We start from the raw sequence: 22,006 nt of genomic DNA on the forward strand, positions 1-22,006 counted from the left end.
CCAGGCTGTCCAGGAGTAGAAGGGCAGCTCTGACTCTGGTCAGGGACTCTCAGGACAAAATCTGCCAGGAAGGTTGGGTCTCTGCCCCAACACAGCCTGGTGCCTAGTAGGGTTGCATGGGTGACACACCATGCAGGAGGAAGCCTGAGAGCAGTAAACTGCTCCAGGCTCTCCGGTGATTTCCCTGAGCACATTTGTACATTTGCATGCACACAAAAGGCACGCCCACACGTGCCCACGTGGGCGCACACCCATATGTGCACACACAGGTACACTGCACGCACACATGTAAAGCACATGTGGATACATGTATGCACCCACGGCACACACACACACACACGCACACAATGTCTTTCCCTTCTGCTAGCAGGGGTGCATACACCAGCTGGCATTCTGGTAATGTGCTCCATATGAACGGTCCCCGTGCTGATCAGATCTGGGGCTGCCCCTCTCAGTTGCTTTCCAGCTCAGTGTCTTTGCTGAGCGAGGCAGACCAAGCCCGCCCACCCTGGGCAGAACTGCCGCCCTCCATGCCCCATGCTCTGCGCGTGTCCAGCACACAGCAGAGGCTGGAGCGTACACACGTGCAGGGAAGCCCGTGTGCCGGCTCTGTCCTGGGTTTCTGAGGGTCCTCAGCCCAAAGAGAAGGCAGTTGTTAGAGAGAGCGCGAGCGTGGGTGCATGAGTGTGTGTGTGTGAGTGCATGTGGGGTGTGTGCATGTGACATGTGATGGTGTGAGTGTGTGTGTGATATAGAAGCGTGTGTGTGTGCGAGTGGTATGTGTGGGTGGTGAGTTATGTGTGTGTGTGTGAGGTGCCTGTGTGTGTATGTGAGTATGGTATGTGTGTGATGAGTTGAGTGTGTGTGTGTGTAAGAGCATAGTGTGTGCGTGGTGAGTTGTGTGGGTATGTGCACGCTCCCTCTGTAATGTTCATATTTGGGAACCTGTAGCTTTGTATCTCAATTTCTCTCCATTTTCTGGTTTAATTCCTCAGTGGGACTTAGCAACTTCTTCCTGCCACCTGTTCACAGGCTCATGTGCTGTTAGAGCTTGCTCTCGTGACTTACCCTAGAAGTACTTGGTGCTGCCCCATTTTGTAGACCAGCAAACTGAGTCTCAGAGGAGCTGAACAGCCTGCCCTACAACGCAAAACCAGAACTCGGCTTACTCACTCACTCATTCGTGCGTCAGTTACACTGGGAGCTGCCCTGCCTGCAGCCTTCCGACTCTGGCGATGAAGCCCAGACCTAGCCCTGCCTGACAGGGAGGGCACCTGGTGGGAGCAGGTTAGGAGGGGGTCCAGGGAGGGCCTCTGGCTCTACCTGAGTTCCGTGTCTGTCCATTCCAGGGTCTGAGAAAGAAAAAAGGAAAGTAACAGAGAGCCACCGGGAGGAGCAAGTGAAGTGGCCTGGGCTGAGCAGAGCCCCCTGGGTCTGCCCGGCTGCCATCCTCCCTACCACTCCCCACCCCCACCCGATCCACTGTGGACCCTCCCACCCGCTGTGTGCACAGGCGAGAACCGGGATCACTGGGTCTCTGACGTGTTCTCGCTCCGCGGCGTGGGCTGGGGGCTCTCTCCCAGGAAGACGCTTGCCTCACGGGCTCTGGTTCATGCGCAGGACTTGGGTGTGGGGGCTCAGTACACTGGGGGGGTGTGAAGGACTTGGGTGTGGGGGCTCAGTACACTGGGGGATGTGAAGGACTTGGGTGTGGGGGCTCAGTACACTGGGGGGGTGTGAAGGACTTGGGTGTGGGGGCTCAGTACACTGGGGGATGTGAAGGACTTGGGTGTGGGGGCTCAGTACACTGGGGGGGTGTGAAGGACTTAGGTGTGGAGGGCTCAGTGCACTGGGGGATGTGAAGGACTTGGGTGTGGGGGCTCGGTGCACTGGGGGATGTGAAGGACTTAGGTGTGGGGGCTCGGTGCACTGGGGGATGCGAAGGACTTAGGTGTGGGGGCTCGGTGCAGTGGGGGGATGTGAAGGACTTGGGTGTGGGGGCTCAGTACACTGGGGGATGTGAAGGACTTGGGTGTGGGGGCTCAGTACACTGGGGGGTGTGAAGGACTTAGGTGTGGAGGGCTCAGTGCACTGGGGGATGCAAAGGACTTAGGTGTGGGGGCTCGGTGCAGTGGGGGGATGTGAAGGACTTGGGTATGGGGCTCAGTGCACTGGGGGGCACTCACCCGGGAAACCTGAGCCGCAGTTCACTCACTGTGGTGTGAGGTGGTACTGTCTGCTCACCTGCCTCAACCCAGAGGACCCGTGTGAGGTGCTTGGGAAGGAGCCACCTGCACTGGCAGCAGCAGGGTGGCAGGGCTGTGGCGGGCCGTGGTCACAGTGTGTCCAGGGACTGTCCCTCCGGTGAGTCACGGCTGTGGAGCTGTGGTTAGGGACAGAGTGTCTGGTGACTGAGCCTCCAGTGGTCAGGGTAGATTCTCTGTGACGTGTGTGGTAGGACACCGATGTCAGTGAAGCAGAGAGTGAACAATTCGTGGCTGCAGATGAACCGCACGTGGTGGAGGTTCCAATGTTAGTTTTCCAAGTTTTAGAGATTAGGTAAAAATAAAAATGTGAAACAAACAAGACTTGAGCACTTACGGGCTTTTCCTAAAAGGTGGACAGAAACTCAACACAACAGAGGATTCCGTCTGTATGCGGAGGAGCGAAATCCCAGCTCCATCCTCACGGAAGCTGAAGGTGGCCGCCAGCCCTGAGGGGCCGGGGAGCCATGGGATGGGGGCTGGGATCTTGTAGGTCATCAGTCTGACTCCCCCGGGCAGAGCTCTTCCTAAACACAAGCGCCTTGACCTCGAACTCCCTCCCAGATCCCTGTTTGGGCTCCAGATTCAGTCTCGAACCACCACCACCACCACTACCCCCCCGGAGCCTCTGCCCTGTGGCTCAGGGCTGTGCTTCCAGAGCTCAGGGTACGAGAGTGGACCTTGGGGAGGTGCTGGACCAACACTGGCCGTGACTGGGCCCCTGTGCATGTGCAGGTTCCCCTTTCAGCTGGGCTTTGGGGCTCCTCTGCTGCTCCCTGGCCTTGGACCCTTGAGTAGGCCCAGGTCCAGGTTGTGCCCGCACGGCTTCTCTGAGCCTCTGTTATCTCCCAAGATGAGCCTAAGTGGGTGGACGGGGGCCTGAGCATGCTGTCACCCAGCAGAGGGCCGACGTGGGGTCTCAGGAGGGGGCAGGAGGCAGAAAGTTGCCAATTTTAACTCACTGTCCCCCCTTGCAGCTGCTGACCACTCAGTGCCTCAGTTTCTCCCACCACGTTGCCGTGACAAGAGAAACTCCCCCTGCCAGGTCCCTGTTGCCTCTCAAAGCTGGGCTGTTCTCAGAGGTGGAGGGGAGGGCAGAGCGTGGGTCAGAGGTCCTTGTCCAAGTCCCTGCTCTGCCGTCAACCTGGTGTGAGATCTTTGAGGATTCTCTTGGCTTCCCTGAATCTCAGTTTCCTGTTTTGCCCAAGAGGGTTAGTGATGGGCACCCGTGGACACTGGGAAGGATGAAGGGACCGTGTATGCAGAGCTACATCCGTGTTGGTGACCTCACTTTGCCTGGTGCCCCTGCCCCCGCAAAACACTTCCTGGCTCGAGAGCCGGGGGCAGCCATTGGCATAGCCTGTGACTGTGAACGGGCTTTGTCAAGGCTGCATGGATAGGAACAGTTAATTTTAAAACACTTGCAGCCGGATTTCATATGCCTGCTGAGTCCCCGCTCATCGTGTGCCTGGGGTCTTCTCTCCAGGTTCCTGGGGTAGAGAGAACTGGAACCGGGCTGCTCCAGGGTCATCCTCAGGTAGCAGGAAGAGCAAGCCATGGTGACCACGTAGACCCAGGTTCAGTCTGGACTGTGTGACTCCTGGGAGTTTCTGAATACCCTCGCACCTCAGCTTCCTGTTGTGTAGACCAAGACCCTCATCCCCACCCTCCTGGGTCCATGTGAAGGCCTAAGACTCTGCCCCTTGCTCAGCTCATGGAACCAGTGCAGGAAGGGGTGGGTGCTCTGTAGGGCTCTCCTCTGCACCAAAGATCACCCAAGGGCCAGCCGGTCCAACACTGCTGTGCGTGCTTCTGAACATGCAGGCAGCTCAGGTTGGGTCTGGGCCACGAATGCCAGTCAGCAGCTGTCGGACCCCTGGGCCATCTGGCTGCAGAGCTGCTCCCTGGACTGCACCTGCCTTGGCGCGGTGGCCAGCAGCGTTGTCTCTCTGACTACCAACCCTGCTGCCCCAGGAGGCGGGACCATGGTCAGCAGTGTTGCTGATGGGGAAACCAAGGCACCAAGGGATGCCAGGCAGCTGAGTCTCACTGTGGCACAGGGCCAAGAAGGAGCCTCCCCCAGACCCAGTAGGAGGGCAGGGGCCCGAATTCATGCATGAATCACAAGCTGGCCACTTCAGCCAAGAGGCCGGTAACCACTGGCCCCCTCTGTGCTGTCCCCACTGAGCACTCAGCCTGCTCTTGCCTGTCTCTGCTCCTGGGCAGGTCACGCTCCCGGGAACCTGTTCAGACCTGACAGATGAGGAAACCAACACAGACCCAGGGGAGCTCTCCTGAGTCACCTGGACCCTCCTAGAACCACAGCTGGGGGTCTCTGGGGGGCAGGACGGAGCCCCCCCTTCCTTTCTCTGCTGACCTCTGTCCCCCTTCTCTCCACTGAAGCTGGGGAGGGGCTGTGCTCCTGCTGTGGTGATATCCTGGCCATGTAGGCTGGCAGATGCAGGAAGGGGCATCAGGGTTGCCCTCAACTAGCCTGGGCTGAAGAACCAGCTGGTCTCTGTGGGAATCTTCTACAGGGCTGGGGTCCAGACTCCCCCAGGTCCTTCTCAAAGAGGCCTGGCATGTGTGAGCCATGTCTGGCCATCCAGCCTAAGGAAGCCACCTGCTGAGTAGCGTCCCGTTCCATGGGCAGCCCTGCCCCCTCTGATATCTTTGGCGGTCCCCTTCCCCTGCCTCCAACTTCTGCACAGGTCACAGTCCTCTGGGCTTCCCAGCCTGGGGCCTCCAGGAGGCCTTTCCCTCCCTGCAGGGCAGATCTTCCCCCCAGTCCATGCTGATGCAGATGCCTGCCAGGGGCCCCGAGGACACCAGTGACAGCAGCTGTGTGTCCCTGGGGCCCTTAGATAGGATCTGACTCAAATCGCACCCCCACCTCCTAGTTGCTGGAAAATGGAGGCCCTGCTGCAGCTGCCATAGCCACTCCTCTGCAACCCCCTGTCTTCAGCTGGGCAGCTTTTAGGGCCCAGTCCCTGCTCCCTACAATGAGTGCCCCCAAGAGCAGTGGACACTGGGGCAGAGCTTGGGCACTGCAGCCTCTCATTCCAGGTTCTTTTTTTATGATTTATTTTTTTATTTGAAATAATTACAAGGAAATAGGGAAAGACAGAGATCTTCTGCTGCCCCTCCCCCAAGATGGCCACAACAGCCCGGGCTGGGCCAGGCTGAAGCCAGGGGCTGCTTCCAGTTCTCCCACATGGGAGCAGGGCCCAAGTTCACTGTTTTTCCCACGCCATTAGCAGGGAGCTGGATCAGAAGTGGAGCAGCCAGAACTCAAACCAGAATGCCAGCACTGTAGTTGGCAGCTTAAACCCTATGCCGCAGCGCTGGCCCCCATCCCCCAAGTTCTGTGCTGAGGAGGAGGTAGGCAGCGCCTCTGGAGTCTACTGTGTGCCTTGCCTCTGGGATCTGCCTGCCCCCAGGTTCTCTCCCAGTCCCCCTGTCTACCTGCAGGGTCTCCTGACCTGCTTGCACCCCACCCAGGCACTTTCAGCTCATTGCCAGCAACCAGGGAGAACCTGTTGGTTGTGCCTGTGACTGCCCCTTTGTGGTTTCCCAGGCAGGTTGCGTCTGACCTGTCTGCTGATCCTCACCTTGGCCTGTGGCACGGTTGGGGCAGATGACCAGGATCTGTTCCACATGAGGGTTCATAAGTTGAGCAATGTGTGCAAAGTTAGACCACTGCCTGGGGACACCTTGGCATAAACAGTTTTCACCTAATAAATATTTGCTGGGACCCTTCCTTTAGTGGGCAATGCTCTGGCCAAGCCATGGGGAAATCACACAGGCCATAGGACACAAAGCTTGCAGCCACAGGACAGTCCGATGACAGCCAGAGAAGTCCTTGGGCGGCTGGGGGAGGGCATGGTGGCTCCTGGAGGCTCGAAAGGTGAGGAAGTGCAGCCTGGGGTGTGCCTTGTGAGCTCAGAGCATTCTGGTCACATGAATCCCAGGGGCCCTAGCCGGGCCCAGGAGGGACTGCTGGGGTTAAGGGGTCGGTGTGCCTCAGATCTGGCTTCTCATCAGAGAAACCCCCTGTCTGGGGTGAGGCCAGAGTCCCATGGTTAGTACTGAAGGCCACTTACTTAGGGCTGGTGCATCTGAGGACACTGGGTAGGGTTGGGCTGGCCTGGCTGGATGTTGTTTTCTAGAAAAGGATGACAACGATGACAAGGTTCCAGGCATGGGAAGTGGGGGAGATTGGAGAGGCCAGGCAGTGGGAGGCCAGTGCACTGGCAGCCGAGTGGCCATTTCCCGTTCCCATTTCAAGAGCCTGGGTGCAGATGAGCTCCTCAAGTGCCCTGAGCTAATTGGGCCGCAGCCCTGATAACAGCCTGGCAGCAGCCTGGCTCTGTCCTGCCCGGGTGCTCGGGTCACCCCCCAAGCCAGGACACATTGGCTCTTCTCCCGCGGGATGCCCAGAGCAGGGGCTGCTGGCTGACAAACTTGCTCAGTTCAGGATATCCACAAGCCCAGCGTGCCAGTATCCTAGGGCTGCCCTAACAGATTGTGCAGCCCAAAGTCGGGGACAGCAGAAGCGTGTCCTTGGCTGCAAGGCCGACATGCGGGTGTCCACAGAGCCCACTCCCTCTGGGTGCTCTGGGGAGGGGCCTCCCCGGCCTCCTTCAGCTTCTGGTGGTCCAGGATGCACCTTCGTTTATGGCCACGTCACTCTGGTGTCAACCTCCACGGCCATGTGACCTCTCCCTGGGTCTCTGTGTCCTCTCGTATTGAGGCCACCCTAAATCCCATATGAGCTTATCTTGAGGTCCTTAACTAAGTATGTCTGCAAAGCCCCTATTTCTTGGTCACATTCTGAAGCTCCAGGTAGATGTGAGCTTGAGGTGGGGGCAACTACTCAACCCCCCACCAGCTAGGGTGGCTTTGCTTTATCAGTAGAATGGAGAGGCCAGAGTGGGGAAGTGACGCAGTGAGCAGCCACCCCAGAGAGACTGCGCCATTTGAGCGTGTGTTGTAGGGTGTCCTGGGGAAGAAAGGCTGACAGCAGCTCTGAAGAGCAACAGGGTCTCCAGAGCGGGTCCCGGCAGCAAACTCCACTCCTAGCAGTGCCTCGTGGGTGCCAGGAGGTGGCTGTGCCCCTCTTGCAGGGTGGACATTCTCTCAGCACGGACGGTGACGTTGGTTTGGAAGGGACAAGGTCCATCTCGGCTGTGACCTGCTGTAGGCCTGGGGTGAGTCTCTGCCCCTGGAACGGCCCCCTCCCCCCATCCCCATCTCTGTCCCCGTCAGTTGATGAAGGACAGTCTGCTACGTGGAAGCCTTTCCCCGTGGGTGGGAGCCATGAGAGCCTCAGCTCCCCTCTCTCCTGCTTCCTGCAACGCTCTGCAGAGAGCTTTCTTGTGGGGAGGGGCTTAGGGCTTGACCTCATGGGCTGTTGGGCAGCTGCTGTGGCCCCAGCACTGTGGTCACTCACGGGTAGACAAGCTCCTTGTCCAGCTGTACGGTGGCTTCAGCTACCTTGAGTGTGTGGGCCCTGCAGGACCGGGGATGCAGGTGGGCTGCCCAGCAGAGGTGGCCCTGAATAGGGCTCTGAGAGGTGACCAGGGTGAGGTTAGTTTACTTCGGGAAGCAGGGCAGGTGTCACCCTTGGCTCATATACCCATTGCCCCCTGTGAGGTGGGCAGTATTCCTACGAACAGTTAAAATGAGGCTCAGGGTTGTTAGATGGGTCCCTCAGAGGCCAAGGTTGAAGTCAGGTCTGTCCGGTCCCAGCGCTGGCCTCTCTCACCGCGCCTCACGGCCTCCGTCTGGGTTTTGTTTGCCTGCACCATTGTTTTTCTCTCTTGCAGGGTGGAGGTGATCACAGCCCCCCGCCCCCATCCCTGCTGTTCAGTTCAGGGCTGCTGAGTGCCTCCTCACTCCCACCCCACTGACACTAGGCTGTTGCTGGGCTCGTTTTGTTTTTGACCCAGTCAGCCTGGCAGGGAAGTGACGGGCTGTGTGCAGGGCTTCCCAAAATAGTCCCTGGCTCCCCGCCAGAGATTGAGATGCCAGACTGTGTGCAATGGGCTTGGGCCAGGGGAAGGATGACTCCACAACCTGCACCCCGGCTACCCCCACCCCTGTCGCTCTCCCCTCCCAGCTCCCCTAGCAGCCACTGGCTGCTTCTCCACACACCTGCACCCTTTAGGTGGCCTTAGGTACGTCTGGGAGGCTGCTGCGGGCTTGGGGGTGCTGGTTGGGATGGGTTTGACATCACCAGCGCCCACATTGGGGTTCATATCCGCTCAGTGTTCCTGACTTCCGGGTGACCTTGACTAAGTTCCCATCCCTCTCTTGTCTTTAGTTCTCCCATTTGAAATGGGCAAGGGGCGTCTCTCCACTGGTCTTGCGGCATTTCTGGGAGGTGAATGAAGCGGTGGGGGCTGAGGTCCCAACAGGTGCCAGAAGGTTGGTAGTGACGCGCAGGGCCCAAATAGCAGTAACAGCGAGTGAGCTCCAGATCTCGACTGTCGCAGGTGCGCAGGCACCATGCAAAGGGAAGCCCTCTGTTAGCAGGAGGCCTCCGATAGCTGCCCCATCGCTATCCCAGGAGTCCAGGCAGCTGCTGCCTTCCCTGGCTGTTGTGTGCTGGACACGGTAGATTCCTATCTGATCATTTGTTGCCCCCACTCCCTTGTGAGGGGCACTTGGTACTGGGTCTGGTTTTAAACACGTAACTACTGAGGCTCAGAGAATGTAACAAGTGAGGGAGGGAGCCCCGGTCACAGCCTCCCATTCTGGCTTCAATGCCTGGGCTCTGTCCTGGAAGTTGTGCCAATTCTGTCAGGGGACAGCCATCCCCTGGCTGCCCTTGGTAGCCAGAGCACCAAGCAGGTTCCACCTGCATTCTTATGGGGGAACCCTGGTGTGGCTCAGACACCCACAAAGGGCTCTCCTTTAAAAGAAGGCTCTTGAGGTTGTGGACATTTCTGGGGCTGATGTGGCCACCTGTGTACCCCCTTTTCGTATCGTACCGTGCAGTTAAGAACTTCCTGCAACATCACCACAAGCATTTTTAAGCAGCAGTGTTGTGCCCGTGTGGGAGCACCTTCATGTCCCCCACGGGATCCAGGGAGGCCCAGAGGTCAGGCCACCCTCCAAGGCTCAACCTCCGGGTTTGTGAGTAGCAGTGCCAGGATCAGACCCCATCTGTCTAGGGTTCCTGCCCCTGCTACAGTGTAGACCAGGAAGCTCCTGGCCACCAAGCTCCAGCCTGGGCCTCATACCTGCCCTCTTCCTCTCATCCATGTTGTCAGCATGGGCAGGGCTTGACCTCAACAGAGCTCCGTGGCCACTGGGGCTGCACAGGTTCCCTCCCCAGAGCTGGGCTCCGGGTCCTTGTTCCCTTCTTTGCACACGGCCGCTGTGATTGTATTTGCACGTGCACTCACACATTTGCTTTTGCATGTGACTAATGTCCTTGAACTGTGTCCCCCAAGGTCAGAGGGTGTGTTAGAGGCAGGGCACACACAATGCTCACCTGAACCACGTCACTGTGGGAGGAACCCATAGGAGGTGAGAACACTGACAGGCGTGTCCACAGGTCCTTACCCTCAATTCCAAACTCCAGCAAGCTCTGAAAGCCAAATGCTTTGTCATAACTCATTCGGCGGCAAAATCCTGCCTGAACTGAGGTGAGGCTATTTATAGCCCAAATGAGGCTATTTATAGCCTATATGTATCCTACATTCGCGAATTTCACAGTAGAAAGTTCAGTGTATTTGATTATTGGATGGTGCTGAGATGCGCAGCATACCTGTCTGAAGAGCAGGAAATTCTGAGATCTCACACTCGTGTGGCCCCAAGCACGGGAGCTCTTACTTCTTTTACTGGATGTGAGTGGTCTCAGTCCACAGTCCCCTGGCGTCCCTCTTCTGGGATTCCTGGAGCTCAGGGAGTAACACCACCCTCAGAGGCATCCAGCACTCTATCCAGCCCTGCAGAAGCACCGTTAGGTAGTTCAGCATCACTGTGGGCCGTAGAACACATCTCTGTTGCCAGGCCCAGTGTGGGGTGCTCTCCACACTCATATCCTACCCACTCCTTGGATGGACTCTTTTGTATGTAAGTGGATGAGGCCATGTCCAATAAAACTTCAGTTACAAAAGCAGAGCCAGCTCACTTCTCAGATGAGTAAACGGGGGCTCAGAGTCTCAGGTTTCATCTTAGCTAAGGACAGAGACGTGGCTGGGAAGTCCCAGCTTCCTCTTCTCTCTTGCCACCTGTCTCTTCACGGATTTGCAGCCAAAGCATGTTGAGATTGGGAGGGAGCCAGCGTATGGAGACCCAGCTGCACATGAAGGAGAGCAGACAGGTGCAGGCGAAGCCGCCTCCCTCTGCAAGAAGGAGCAGAGGCTGCAGGGCCTCCCTGGGGACCCACCACCCGCCTCCTGCTGCAGTCTGCTTCTCAGAGTCCCTTTTGTGAGAGCACCTGTGCCGCCTTCCCTCTGCTCCCAGCAGCAGGCGACCCCTTTGCTCCTGGCAGCTCTGACCCTTGAGTCTTTCCTCAGGAATGCTCTGCAGCCCCCAGCACCCAGGGAGGCAGTCTTGACTTCATCCAATCCTTTCTGCCGGCTGTTTGGGGGACCCTCCTGACAGTCACTTCCCCCAGTTCAGGGTGCAGGAACTTTGGCAGGACCTGAAATCCTTGGGCTTCCACACACACCCCAGTACAAGCTCTTCCCTGTGCATTTGCTGTGGGACTCGTCATCTGTGATGACCTGAGGACTCCTCGTCTCCCAGCACATCAGCCCTGCCTCAAAACCTTTGCTCTGGCTGGCACCGCGGCTCAATAGGCTAATCCTCTGCCTGCAGTGCCAGCACACTGGGTTCTAGTCCTGGTCGGGGCACCGGATTCTGTCCCAGTCACTCCTCTTCCTGTCCAGCTCTCTGCTGTGGCCCGGGAGGATGGCCCAAGTCCTTGGGCCCTGCACCCACGTGGGAAACCAGAAGAAGCACCTGGCTCCTGGCTTCAGATCAGCGCAGTGTGCCGGTCGCAGTGTGCCGGCCGCAGTGGCCATTGGAGGGTGAACCAACCGCAAAGGAAGACCTTTCTCTCTGTCTCTCTCTCTCACTGTCCACTCTGCCTGTCAAAAAACAAACAAAAACAAACCCTTTGCTCCAAGATGCCTTTGCCCCTGGGGCTGCCTCCTATAACTGCTTGGGCCACCCCGACCTCGAGGGTCATTGAACCTTGGAAGGGTGTGGCCTTGCTGAGCAGAGGAACCTGGGGTAAAATTGTAGCTACACCAGGTAACCATCCTTGGGTGGTGGGCACGTCAGTGTCCTCACCTGCAGAGTAGGCTTGGGCCGGCTGCCCTTATTGAGCTGTGGATGAGGACTAGCCTTAGGGCACAGACTTGATGTGGCGGCGCCTGTCATGAGCCCTGATAACCATCCCTCGTTGCTGTAGCAGGGCGTTTCTTCCTGCCTGCCTCTTACTGGGTCAGAAAGTTTCTCAGAGCTACCATGAGCCTGAAGAAGTCAAATATGGCCTGTTCTGGAGTTAGCTCTGCCCTGGCTCTCTAGAGGGAGGGGAGAGATGGATGCATATGTGGATGGGTGCATGCGTGGACAGGCGAATGGGTGTGTATGTGGATGCACCTATGGATGACTGCACAGGTGGGTGATACACAGATGGGTGCTTGCATGGGTGGATGGATACATGCATGCGTGGGTGGGTGGGTACATGGGTGGATGCACTTATGTGAATGGATACAAGGGTGCATGGGTGAATGCATGCATGGGTGGGTGAGTACCATAGATAGAGGCACAGGTGGGTGGGATGCACAGATGGATACATGCATGGGTGGATGGATACATGGGTACATGGATGGATGCACACATGGGTGGATGGATACATGGATAGAGGCACACATGAGTGGGATGCACAGATGGATACATGCATGGGTGGGTGAGTACATGGATACATGGATAGAGGCACACATGGGTGGATGGATACATGGATAGAGGCACACATGGGTGGGATGCACAGATGGATACATGCATGGGTGGGTGAGTACATGGATAGAGGCACACACGGGTGGGATGTACAGATGGATACATGCATGGGTGGGTGGATACATGGATAGAGACACACGGGTGAATGGATACACAACATACCTGAGTGGGTAGATGCATACATGGACATGAGTATGTAGATGCCTGCATGAGTGGGTGGGTACATGGATGGGTGTATACTTAGGTGAATGGATACACAGATGACTGGTAGGATACATAGATGGAAACATGCACAGGTGGATACATACATGGTTGGATGGATAGGCAAGACAGGTGGATGAGCAGATCCACTTCCTGCTTCTCACTGGGCCTTGATTTTGCATCTATCCAGTGATGTGTTTGGATTACAAGTTCATCAGTTTCTGAGTGTTTTTATCCCCTCTGTCAGTTTAGCACCCTTAAGGACACCAGCCCCACCACAGGTGGTCACGTACCTGCAAAGAGCAGCACCCCTGTGCTCAGGGTCCCTGGAGCCCTCTCTGGCTCCAGCTTCCACCGGTCTTTACCTCTGCATTGCCATCCCTTTCTAGTAGAAGCACAGTTTCTTCTGGCTTTCTTGACAGGACCATTGTTGGTTTGGAGGGAATGCGTGTCCCTAGGTGCAGTCCCTCTAGCAGTTCTGCCGTTCACCCAGCAGCCACAGACTGAGTGCAGGGAGAGGCAGGGGAAGCAGTGTGCTGCTGGGGCCACACAGAGGGGACTGTCACAGGGTCCCAGAGGGCCAGAGGCCGGGGCAGTGCTACCAACCAGGCGGCTGGTGTGTGAGGTGTTCCCTGGGGAGACAGGGACTGCGGTGATGGCACAAATCAGCACCTAGTGGACCAGGACCTCCTCAGTGAGTGGGGCAGGTTCCCAAGCTAGTATAGGAGCTGGGTGCCAGCACACAGAGCCCTAGGGGTGCTTTGGGGAGTAAAGGTGGATTGCTGGAGGTTTTTAATGAGAAATGGTGACCTAGTGAGTTCCCGGCCCTGTCTAATGTGGGGGCATCCTTAACAGTAATAACAGTAGCAACAGCTCAGGAGCTGGGGGTTGACAACAGGAGGCCTGTGGTGGCTCACACAAGGGGGAGCAGCTGCTGGACTGGTTGGGAAAGCAAGGGAAGCTGATACCTAGGGTTCTGTCTGGACTTCCTATTCTGCTTTTTAAAAATTCACATAACATAAACTTCATCTTGTTAGAGTACAGTGGCTCACAGCGGTGTGCAAATGCCACCTTGATCTTAGTCCTGAAATCCTCTCTCCACTTCAGAAGGAACCTTGTCCTCATTAGCTTCACGCCCCATCCCTCCCTTCCCCAAGCCCCTGGCCTCCACTGGCCTGTACTCCCCTGCAGGTCTGTGTGCTCTGGGTGTGTCAGTCACATCCTGGAACCACGCACACTAGACCCTGCACCCTTGTCCCTGATTGGGGAGTTCTGCTTAGCCCCTGCCGCGCTGAGCTGATGGTGCTTCCCGCCCTGGGTCCAGCCTCGGAGTCACTCCTGGCCCACTCCAAGCCCATGTTCTGTCTCGGAGCCCTTCATCGGAATTCAGACTCATGCTCAGTGCCCACCGTGGAAGGAGGTGGGGGTGGCCAGGGACTTGCCCCTCTCCACGTGGTCTGGAAAATCTGCCGGAGAAGAACTGAAGTCTGTGTTCTTCCCTCTGACCATTTGGAAGCACAAGAGCTCTTTCCGCCTGCCGTGTCCTTAGTGATCTTCCCCCTGCCTGGCTCCTCCAGATCGCTGGCTTCTGCCCCGGCTGGGCCTCCCCAGGTGTTCATGGAGGGCTGCAGAGTGCCTGGTGGTGTGCTCCACATTTAAGATGGAGAGGTGTCCCATGTGGGCACGGCCCTGAGCTTTGTGGTTTGGGGACAGACAGTGGGAGTGGGATGTGGTGAGAGCTGGGGGTGAGATGCTCTTAGCACACCTCCCCAGCCCCCAGCTTCTTCCAGAATGGGCTCAAATGGCTTTTCGGGGCACATGTTGTGTAAGCAGTCTTTTTTTTTTAAGATTTATTTATTTATTTGAAAGTCAGAGTTACACCAAGAAGAGAAGGAGAGGCAGAGAGAGAGAAAGAGGGGGTGGGGGTGGGGTCTTCCAGCTGCTGGTTCACTCCTCAATTGACCGCAATGGCCAGAGCTGCACTGATCCAAACCCAGGAGCCAGGAGCTTCTTCTGGGTCTCCCACGAAGGTGCAGGGGCCCAAGGACTTGGGCCATCTTCTACTGCTTTCCCAGGCCATAGCAGAGAGCTGGATCAGAAGTGGAGCGGCCAGGACTCGAACCCACACCCATATGGGATGCCGGCACTGCAGGTGGTGGCTTTACCCACTACGCCACAGCGCCAGCCCCCCCAAGCAGAGTCTTAACAGACACTTTGGGTGTTTTCCAGTAAGACAAGTGGGCAAGAACTTTAGTTACAGAAGGACAGCAGGTGTGAACACCGACAGGTGCCCCAGGCCTCAGCCTCAGGGCTTCAGAGCTTAGGGCCCCAAGGTGCAGAGCTGCCAGCAGCCTACAGGGAACAGCAAGAACGGACCCCAGGGAATAGCAGGATACTGGGCACAGAGTGAGGGGAGGAGCCCGAGAAGTCATGGGGTGCAGCGTGGTAGACTGGCGTGACGTTCTGAGGAGTTCTCAAGCAGGGTCGACTATGCATTGGGAGTTGGCCCTATGTTGGCTTCTAGAAGGAATTTGTAAGGGAACAGAAACTGGAGGCCTCAAGACCACTTAAGAGACTGCTTCCTCCACCCAGAGAGAGCTGGTGAGGCTGGGAACTGAGGCGTCCACAGTCGGCATGGAGAGTGTGAGGCCCATTAAAGAGAGGCCCAGCAGGTTCCAGGCCTGGGGTTCAGCATGGGCGGTTTGGGGTTCACAGGGTGATTGGACCTTAGGGTAGCACCTGAGGCCTGGCACACATCCCAGCAGCTCTTAGACTTTAGCTGGGTCATCTGAGATTGCCCGGCCTTGGTTTACCTGTCTGTCACAAGCCCCAAGGAAGGAACAAGGAGCACTTGTCCATGATCACCTTGGAGAGTACAAGGCCAGAGAATGAAGGTGTCATTTGTCTTTTGCCGCTGGGTCAGGGGGCGCACCTACTGGGTTTTTTGGAGCAATCTGGTACCTGGGGTGCATGGCCCAACTGCTACAGAAGCTCCCATCCCCTCCGCTGGGTCCCTTGGGTCTGTGCAACCGGAGGATTCCAGTCCCCTCCCTGACCCCAGGGAGCAGAGGCTCTTGGAGCCCCCACCTAGGCCTCCGCCTCACCTGCGCCTCCTGTTCTATGGTTAATGAATCAGGCTGAGCCACATGTCTCTGCCTTCTGTGGCCTCCTGAGGCTCATTCCTCTGGGGGGTTGGAGATCCCTGGAGGCTCAGATCAGCTCTCACACCAGCCCTGGCCTCTATGGGCCACTGGTGCCCACAGGCCTGGCCAGATGCCCCCACTGCCTGGGGAAGCAGAGAGCCCTTGGAAGCCACAGGTCCTGCCTCCCTCCTCACACTTGTCACCCCTCAGGATCTGAGACTCCTGAAGGCTCCCGTTGCCCACAGCCAGGCAGCGAGCTGGTGGCCTCTCTTCCCAGTCCACCCCTGCCTGGTCCCCGTTCAAGGCCAAGGGCTGGATCTACAAAGCCCTGCAGAGAACCTCGCAGTATTCCCATTGTCCGTGGTTCCGACATCCACCTTACGGGAATCCTGTGCCCACGACTCCCGATTGGACTGAATGTGGAGAGACCTGCCTTGTGGGAGGTTACTCCCCAGCCAGGGAGGACAGGGACAGTGTCCAGTGTCACACAAGGCAGGGAGAGCCTTTCTCTGTCTGTCCGGGAGGACTTGTTGAGAGAGGAGGATCGAGCAGTTCGGTTCCTCTGTGCTGTAGGCTGGAAGGAGGCAGTGCTTGGTCCCTGGCCTCCTGGAACTGGAGGGACTGCTGGCAGGGGGAAGCCGACCAGGGCCCAGCCCACGCCTCCGTGCTCAGGTGAAGCCTGTCAGTGAGAGGCTGGTGTGGAACACGTCTGGCAGTTTGAAAAGGAGTTAGTTTCCCAGGCGATGTAACGGTGAGACAACAGCCTCACCTCTACTTAGGCGCCAGCCCTGCCTGAAAGCTCAGCTCCATTCAGGTGCCAGCTCTCTGTCCCAGGTTAGCAACCTGGGGCCAGAGTCCTGCCACTCCCCTGAGTGGCCAGGCGCAGCCCGATGTCCCTTCCCACTGACCCACAGCCATGGCCACCACCACCACTTTGACCTCAGACTCAGAGTCTGGGACTGGGCCCGCAGGGTTCCTCTGGGCTGATTCAGGGAAGCTCGGAGCTGGGTGACATTCTTGGAGGTAGGGGGGTGCTTATGCCACAGGAGAGCAACCCAGGGAGACTGAGGATGGCTGGGGTGGTGTGAACACATGACAAGGTGCCACTCATGAGTAGCCTTCCCTCTGTTTCTGTCCAGTTTGCTTTTATTGTGTGGTGCAAATGTGTGTGTGCATCGTAAACCTATTGTATTAGCAAATCTGGTTGATGGGGCCCCTGGGGCGCCACGGTCCCCCTTGCCCTGTGAACTGCTGTCGGGTAGCAGGTAGCAAGAAGAGGTGGCTTGCGAGATCCTGGCCGGGGGGCGTTCTCCCCCAGGGTCTGCTGAAAGGAGAAGATCCCATAGCCGGAGCTACCCTCAAGTGGTCCAGAAACATGGGACTCTGAGCCAAGTGTACTGATGTGTGATTAATTTACAAATAGGCGTGCAGAGCAGACCGCTGGGTACCCAGGAGCCTGCTGTTCCTACCACGCGGCAGCAAGATGTTTTATTTTCGTCCCAAGTATTGTATCTGTTTAGCACCCAGCCCACGTGGTGCTGCGCACACTGGGTGGGCTGAGCTGGTAGCATTTGCTGCCTCTTGGACAGGAGAGGCCTTTGAAGTGGTTGCAGGCCCCATACAGGGGGTCCAGAGCAGGCTCTCGGGGTTCATAGAAGGTGCCCACATTTCGCAGGTGGTTACCTGTGGCCAGGACGCCAGGCTTCAGGTCACCACATCTGCCCTCAACCTGTGGCCGGCTACTCCCATTAACTCCGCCACCACCACCAGATTCATGCCATGTCGCACCGCCGCACTCAGTGGGCAGATGGCAGGATTTCCAAACCATGACATGAGGAGAAAATACCTTGAGTGACTGGGAAGGTTTAATCATTTTTGACCCTGGGGTGGAATGAAATGTATCTTTTTTTTTTTTTTTTTAAGATTTTATTCATTTACTTGAGAGGTAGAATTACAGACAGAGAGAGGGGGAGACAGAAAGGTCTTCCATCTGCTGGTTCACTCCTGAAATGTCCACAACAGCCAGAGCTAAGCCAATCCATAGCCAAGAGCCAGGAGCTTCTTCCGGGTCTCTCATGTGAGAGTGGAGGCCCACGCACTTGGGCCATCTTCCACTGCTCTCCCAGGCCATAGCTGAGAGCTGGATTGGAAGAGCAACAGCCGGGACACAAACTGGTGCCCATTTGGGATGCCAGCCCTGCAGACAGAGGGCTAGCCTGCCACACCACAGCGTCAGCCCCTGAAATGTATCTTTATGCCCTTGAGGACAAAAGGGTTTCTTTAGCAAGTGGACAGCAAGCAGAAGGTCAAAAGAAGATGCATCGTGCTACTATTAGTGAGGACTTCTAGTTGTAACAGAAACCCAATTTGAGCTGGCTCAGGCAAAAGGGGGACCCGACTGGAATGTTTGTGGCAGCACAGGTGGAAGGCAGCCTCAGCAGTGGCTTGGAGCCAGGGCTGCTCCCAAACCAGCTCCAGGCAGAAGACTCGGGGCTGAGGCTGCTCCCTGGCTGGCTCCGTGCAGAGGACTTTAAAACAAACAAACAAAACTGGGAAGTCTAAGAAAGGGTGAGGTCATGGTTGCAAATCAGAGGTATGTTGCTGCTATATCTTGTTCCAGTTCCATAAGGGAGATAAAACAAATAGTGTTAAAAACCCATACCCCGGCCGGCGCCGTGGCTCAATAGGCTAATCCTCCGCCTTGCGGTGCCGGCACACCGGGTTCTGGTCCCGGTCGGGGCGCTGGATTCTGTCCCGGTTGCCCCTCTTCCAGGCCAGCTCTCTGCTATGGCCCAGGAAGGCAGTGGAGGATGGCCTAGGTCCTTGGGCCCTGCACCCGCATGGGAGACCAGGAGAAGCACCTGGCTCCTGGCTTCATATCAGCGCGATGCGCCGGCCGCAGCAGCCATTGGCGGGTGAATCAACGGCAAAAGGAAGACCTTTCTCTCTGGCTCTCTCTCTCTCTCACTGTCCACTCTGCCTGTCAAAAACAAAACAAAACAAAACAAAAAAACAAACCCATACCCACACAGGCAAAGAAACCAGTGGCTAAGAAACCACGAGGAAAGCCAGAAAGATAAATTTTTTTTTTTTTGGACAGGCAGAGTGGATAGTGAGAGAGAGAGACAGAGAGAAAGGTCTTCCTTTAGCCGTTGGTTCACCCTCCAATGTTCGCCGCGGCCGGCGCGCCGCGGCCAGCGCCCTGCGGCCAGCACACCGCGCTGATCCGATGGCAGGAGCCAGGTGCTTATCCTGGTCTCCCATGGGGTGCAGGGCCCAAGTAAACTGCAGTGTTTAAAATGAATGACGGTAGGAGCAATGGCTAGAAAGACCAGGGGATGCTCAAGTTCTTGGGTCCCTGCCACCCACATGGGAGAGCAGCGTGGAATCCCAGGCTCTTGCCCTCAGCCTGGGATTTGGGAAAGAACCAGTGGATGGAAGAGTTCTCTCTCTCTCTCTCTCTCTCTCTCTCTCTCTCCCTCTCCCTCTCTCTCCCCTCCCTCTCTCTCTCTCTTTCCCTCTCTCCCTCTCTCTCCCTCCCTCTCCCTCTCTCTCTCTCCCCCTCTCTCCCTCTCTCTCCCTCTCTCTCCCTCCCTCTCCCTCTCTCTCTCCCCCTCTCTCCCTCTCTCTCCCTCTCTCTCCCTCTCTCTCCCTCCCTCTCCCTCTCTCTCTCCCCTCTCCCCCCCTCTCCCTCTCTCTCTCTCTCTTTCCCTCTCTCCCTCTCTCTCCTTCCCTCTCCCTCTCTCTCTCTTTCCCTCTCTCTCTCTCCCTCCCTTCTCCCTCTCCCTCCCTTCTCCTCTCCTTTCTCCCTCTCCCTCCCCCCTCTCTCTCCCTCCCTCTCTCTCTCCCTCCCCCCTCTCTCCCTCCCTCTCCCTCTCTCTCTCCCTCTCTCTCTCCCTCCCTCTCTCTCTCCCTCCCTCCTTCTCTCTCTCTTTCCCTCTCTCTCTCTCCCTCCCTTCTCCTCCCCTGTGTCCCTCTCCCTCTCCCTCTCTCTCTCATTCTGCCTTGCAAGTAGATGAAAGTAAATAAGAGGCATTAAAAAGAAGACCCATGGAATGAAGCCAGATCAGTACTCAAAGGAAAATTTATAGACTCAGTACTCAAAGGAAAATTTATAGACCTAAATTCATTTAATCAGAGACAAATAAGACTAAAAATTATTGAACTTAGCCTTAATTCAAGAAGATAGAAAAATAAATACATTCAAAAAGGGTAAAAAGAAATAATTAAAGGTGAAGTCAGAAAACTGAGTTTGATTAATCCATAATTCAATAGCATGAGTAAAACTTTGGTAAGTCGTTTAAACAAACAAGACAGGCAACAACAACAAAAGACAAGATATAACTGCAGAAGAGATTTGAAAAAGAATAGTGTGCAACTTTTTGACAATAAATTAGAAAACCTATATGAAATGTATGGTTTTCTAAGTAAACAAAATGACCAACATTTGCTCAAGAAGAAAAACTTGCTCCTAAGAAAATAGATAATTTTCATGTTACATGAACTGTTTCGAAGCCTACAGAAAGGAATGAGAGGAGACCTCAATAAAGTAACACCTACAGGCCAGCCTCACTTTTTGAAAAACCTGAATAAAATATTAAGGAATTTAATTCAGCCAAATATTACCAAAAATAATACAGCATGACCAAACAGAAGAGTCAGGATTAGAAAATGTTTCAATCCAATTTATTAGATTGACTTTTTCTTAATAGTCAAGTTTTCCAAATTAACATCACCGTCATCCTAGAACTGACGGGTGGGTGACGTTTGCTGCTGAGGGGAGCTGGGAGAACTCTGCTGCTCTGCGCCTTCCTACATGCGGTCCCTGGGTGTGTTGCACAGGTGGGCTGCAGTGGGCCAGGTCCCTGACTGACAGCTGACCGTACACGGAGGCCATGTGAAGCCCCGGGGCAGAGACCCCTAGAGAACAGGCCCCGTGTCAACAAGAACACAGACTGTGTTGATACCGAACGCCAGCCTGGGATTGCCAGCATGCGGGCGACCCCCAGAGCTGAGAGGGAGGCCTGGGAGCCCCCAGGGGTAGGCCCTCCTCCCTCCCCCTCCCCCAGAGCCCCCAGCGGGTGCTGACCTCATGGGTACCTTTACCTTGGCTTTGGACTGCTGGCCTCCAGCCTGTGAGAGAATAAATCCACACGGTTTGAAGTCTCTGGTACATTGTGATTGGCAGCCCAGGGCGACAAATATACTAGTTTTCTATCCTGGAGCAAGAATAGTGTCCATACACTACCCAGTGGTTCAAAGCAACCTGTAGCTGAGAGCCATAATCCTGGCATTTGGCAAAGCAAATATATGGGTAGGTCATGTGAAAAATAGACTCTTGTCCTGAGTGCAAAAAAATAAAGATCTGTAAATAACGCCCATAGAAAATGGGCAGTTCATGGTCAGAAATAACTGGGCACGAGAGAAGATAAAGCTCCAGGAGCCAGCCACAGCAGAAACGGGCCCTCGGGGCTTCTGATGCTGCTGCATTGAAGCGAAGCCGACAGAATAACTGTGTTCGAGGCATTTACGTAAATGCAAGGTAAAGCTGAAAATACGCATGGAGAATAAAGAGCTCTAGGATTAGTGAATGGCAGCCACACGTGAAGAAGTTACCCAGCACCCAGCTCTGCAAAGGAAGGGGCACTGTCGAGAGGACGTGAAGCTTACCCTCGTCTGATTACAGAGTTCTAGAAAGGGAAGCGGAAAAGAAGCCAGAGTCCATGCAGGTGGTCCCGGGCTCAGAGCTGGGTTCCTGCCCAGCTCCCGGGGAGACTCAGGCATGGAATGATTAGGGGCCAGTGCTGTGTCATCGCGAGTTAATGGGTGCTGGTTTGGGACCTGGCCACTCCACTTCTGATCCAGCTCCCTGCTAATGCACCTGGGAGGGCAGCGGAAGATGGCCCCAGTGCTTGGGCGCCCGCACCCACGTGGGAGACCTGGAAGAAGCTCTGGGCTTCTGGCTTCTGCCTGGCCCAGCCCCAGCCGTTGCAGCCATTTGGAGAGTGAACCAGTGGATGGAACATTCTCTCTCTCTCTCTCTCTCTAATTCTGCCTTTCAAATACATAAAATAATATTAAAAAAAACAAAAACAAAAACAGAATCTAAAGATTCAGGACATGAAACCCTTTGACTTGACTCCTTCTCGTCTACAGTCAGTTTTCTCTGGCCAGAGGTTGCCAGTGAACAGTTCCTGAGAACGGAGCGGTCTTCAAGCTCGGTCAAGGTGCCAGTGGGACTTAAATACGCTGGAGACATTGCCTTGAATCGGGCAAGTGCCTTTGCCTGCCCTGCCTACCTCAAGGGAGAGCTTTGCATTGTGGTGTACAACAACGGCGCTGCTTAGAGTTGGGCAGTGCACAGCCTGTGCAGCTGAACTAGGCAACCCAGCTGGCTCTGGTGTCTTTTCCCAAGCC

General features: G+C 56.0%; 1 protein-coding gene across 10 annotated transcripts in view; it reads left to right on the plus strand.

Moving 5' to 3' along the window:
* The window catches only part of PITPNM2 (phosphatidylinositol transfer protein membrane associated 2), a 146,056-nt gene that overhangs the window by 72,225 nt on the left and 51,825 nt on the right, over nt 1–22,006 (plus strand). The window lies entirely within an intron of this gene.

Source organism: Oryctolagus cuniculus, chromosome 21 (assembly GCF_051225735.1).
Source record: "Oryctolagus cuniculus isolate XC-2025 breed Fujian yellow rabbit chromosome 21, ASM5122573v1, whole genome shotgun sequence".
NCBI lineage: Eukaryota > Metazoa > Chordata > Mammalia > Lagomorpha > Leporidae > Oryctolagus > Oryctolagus cuniculus.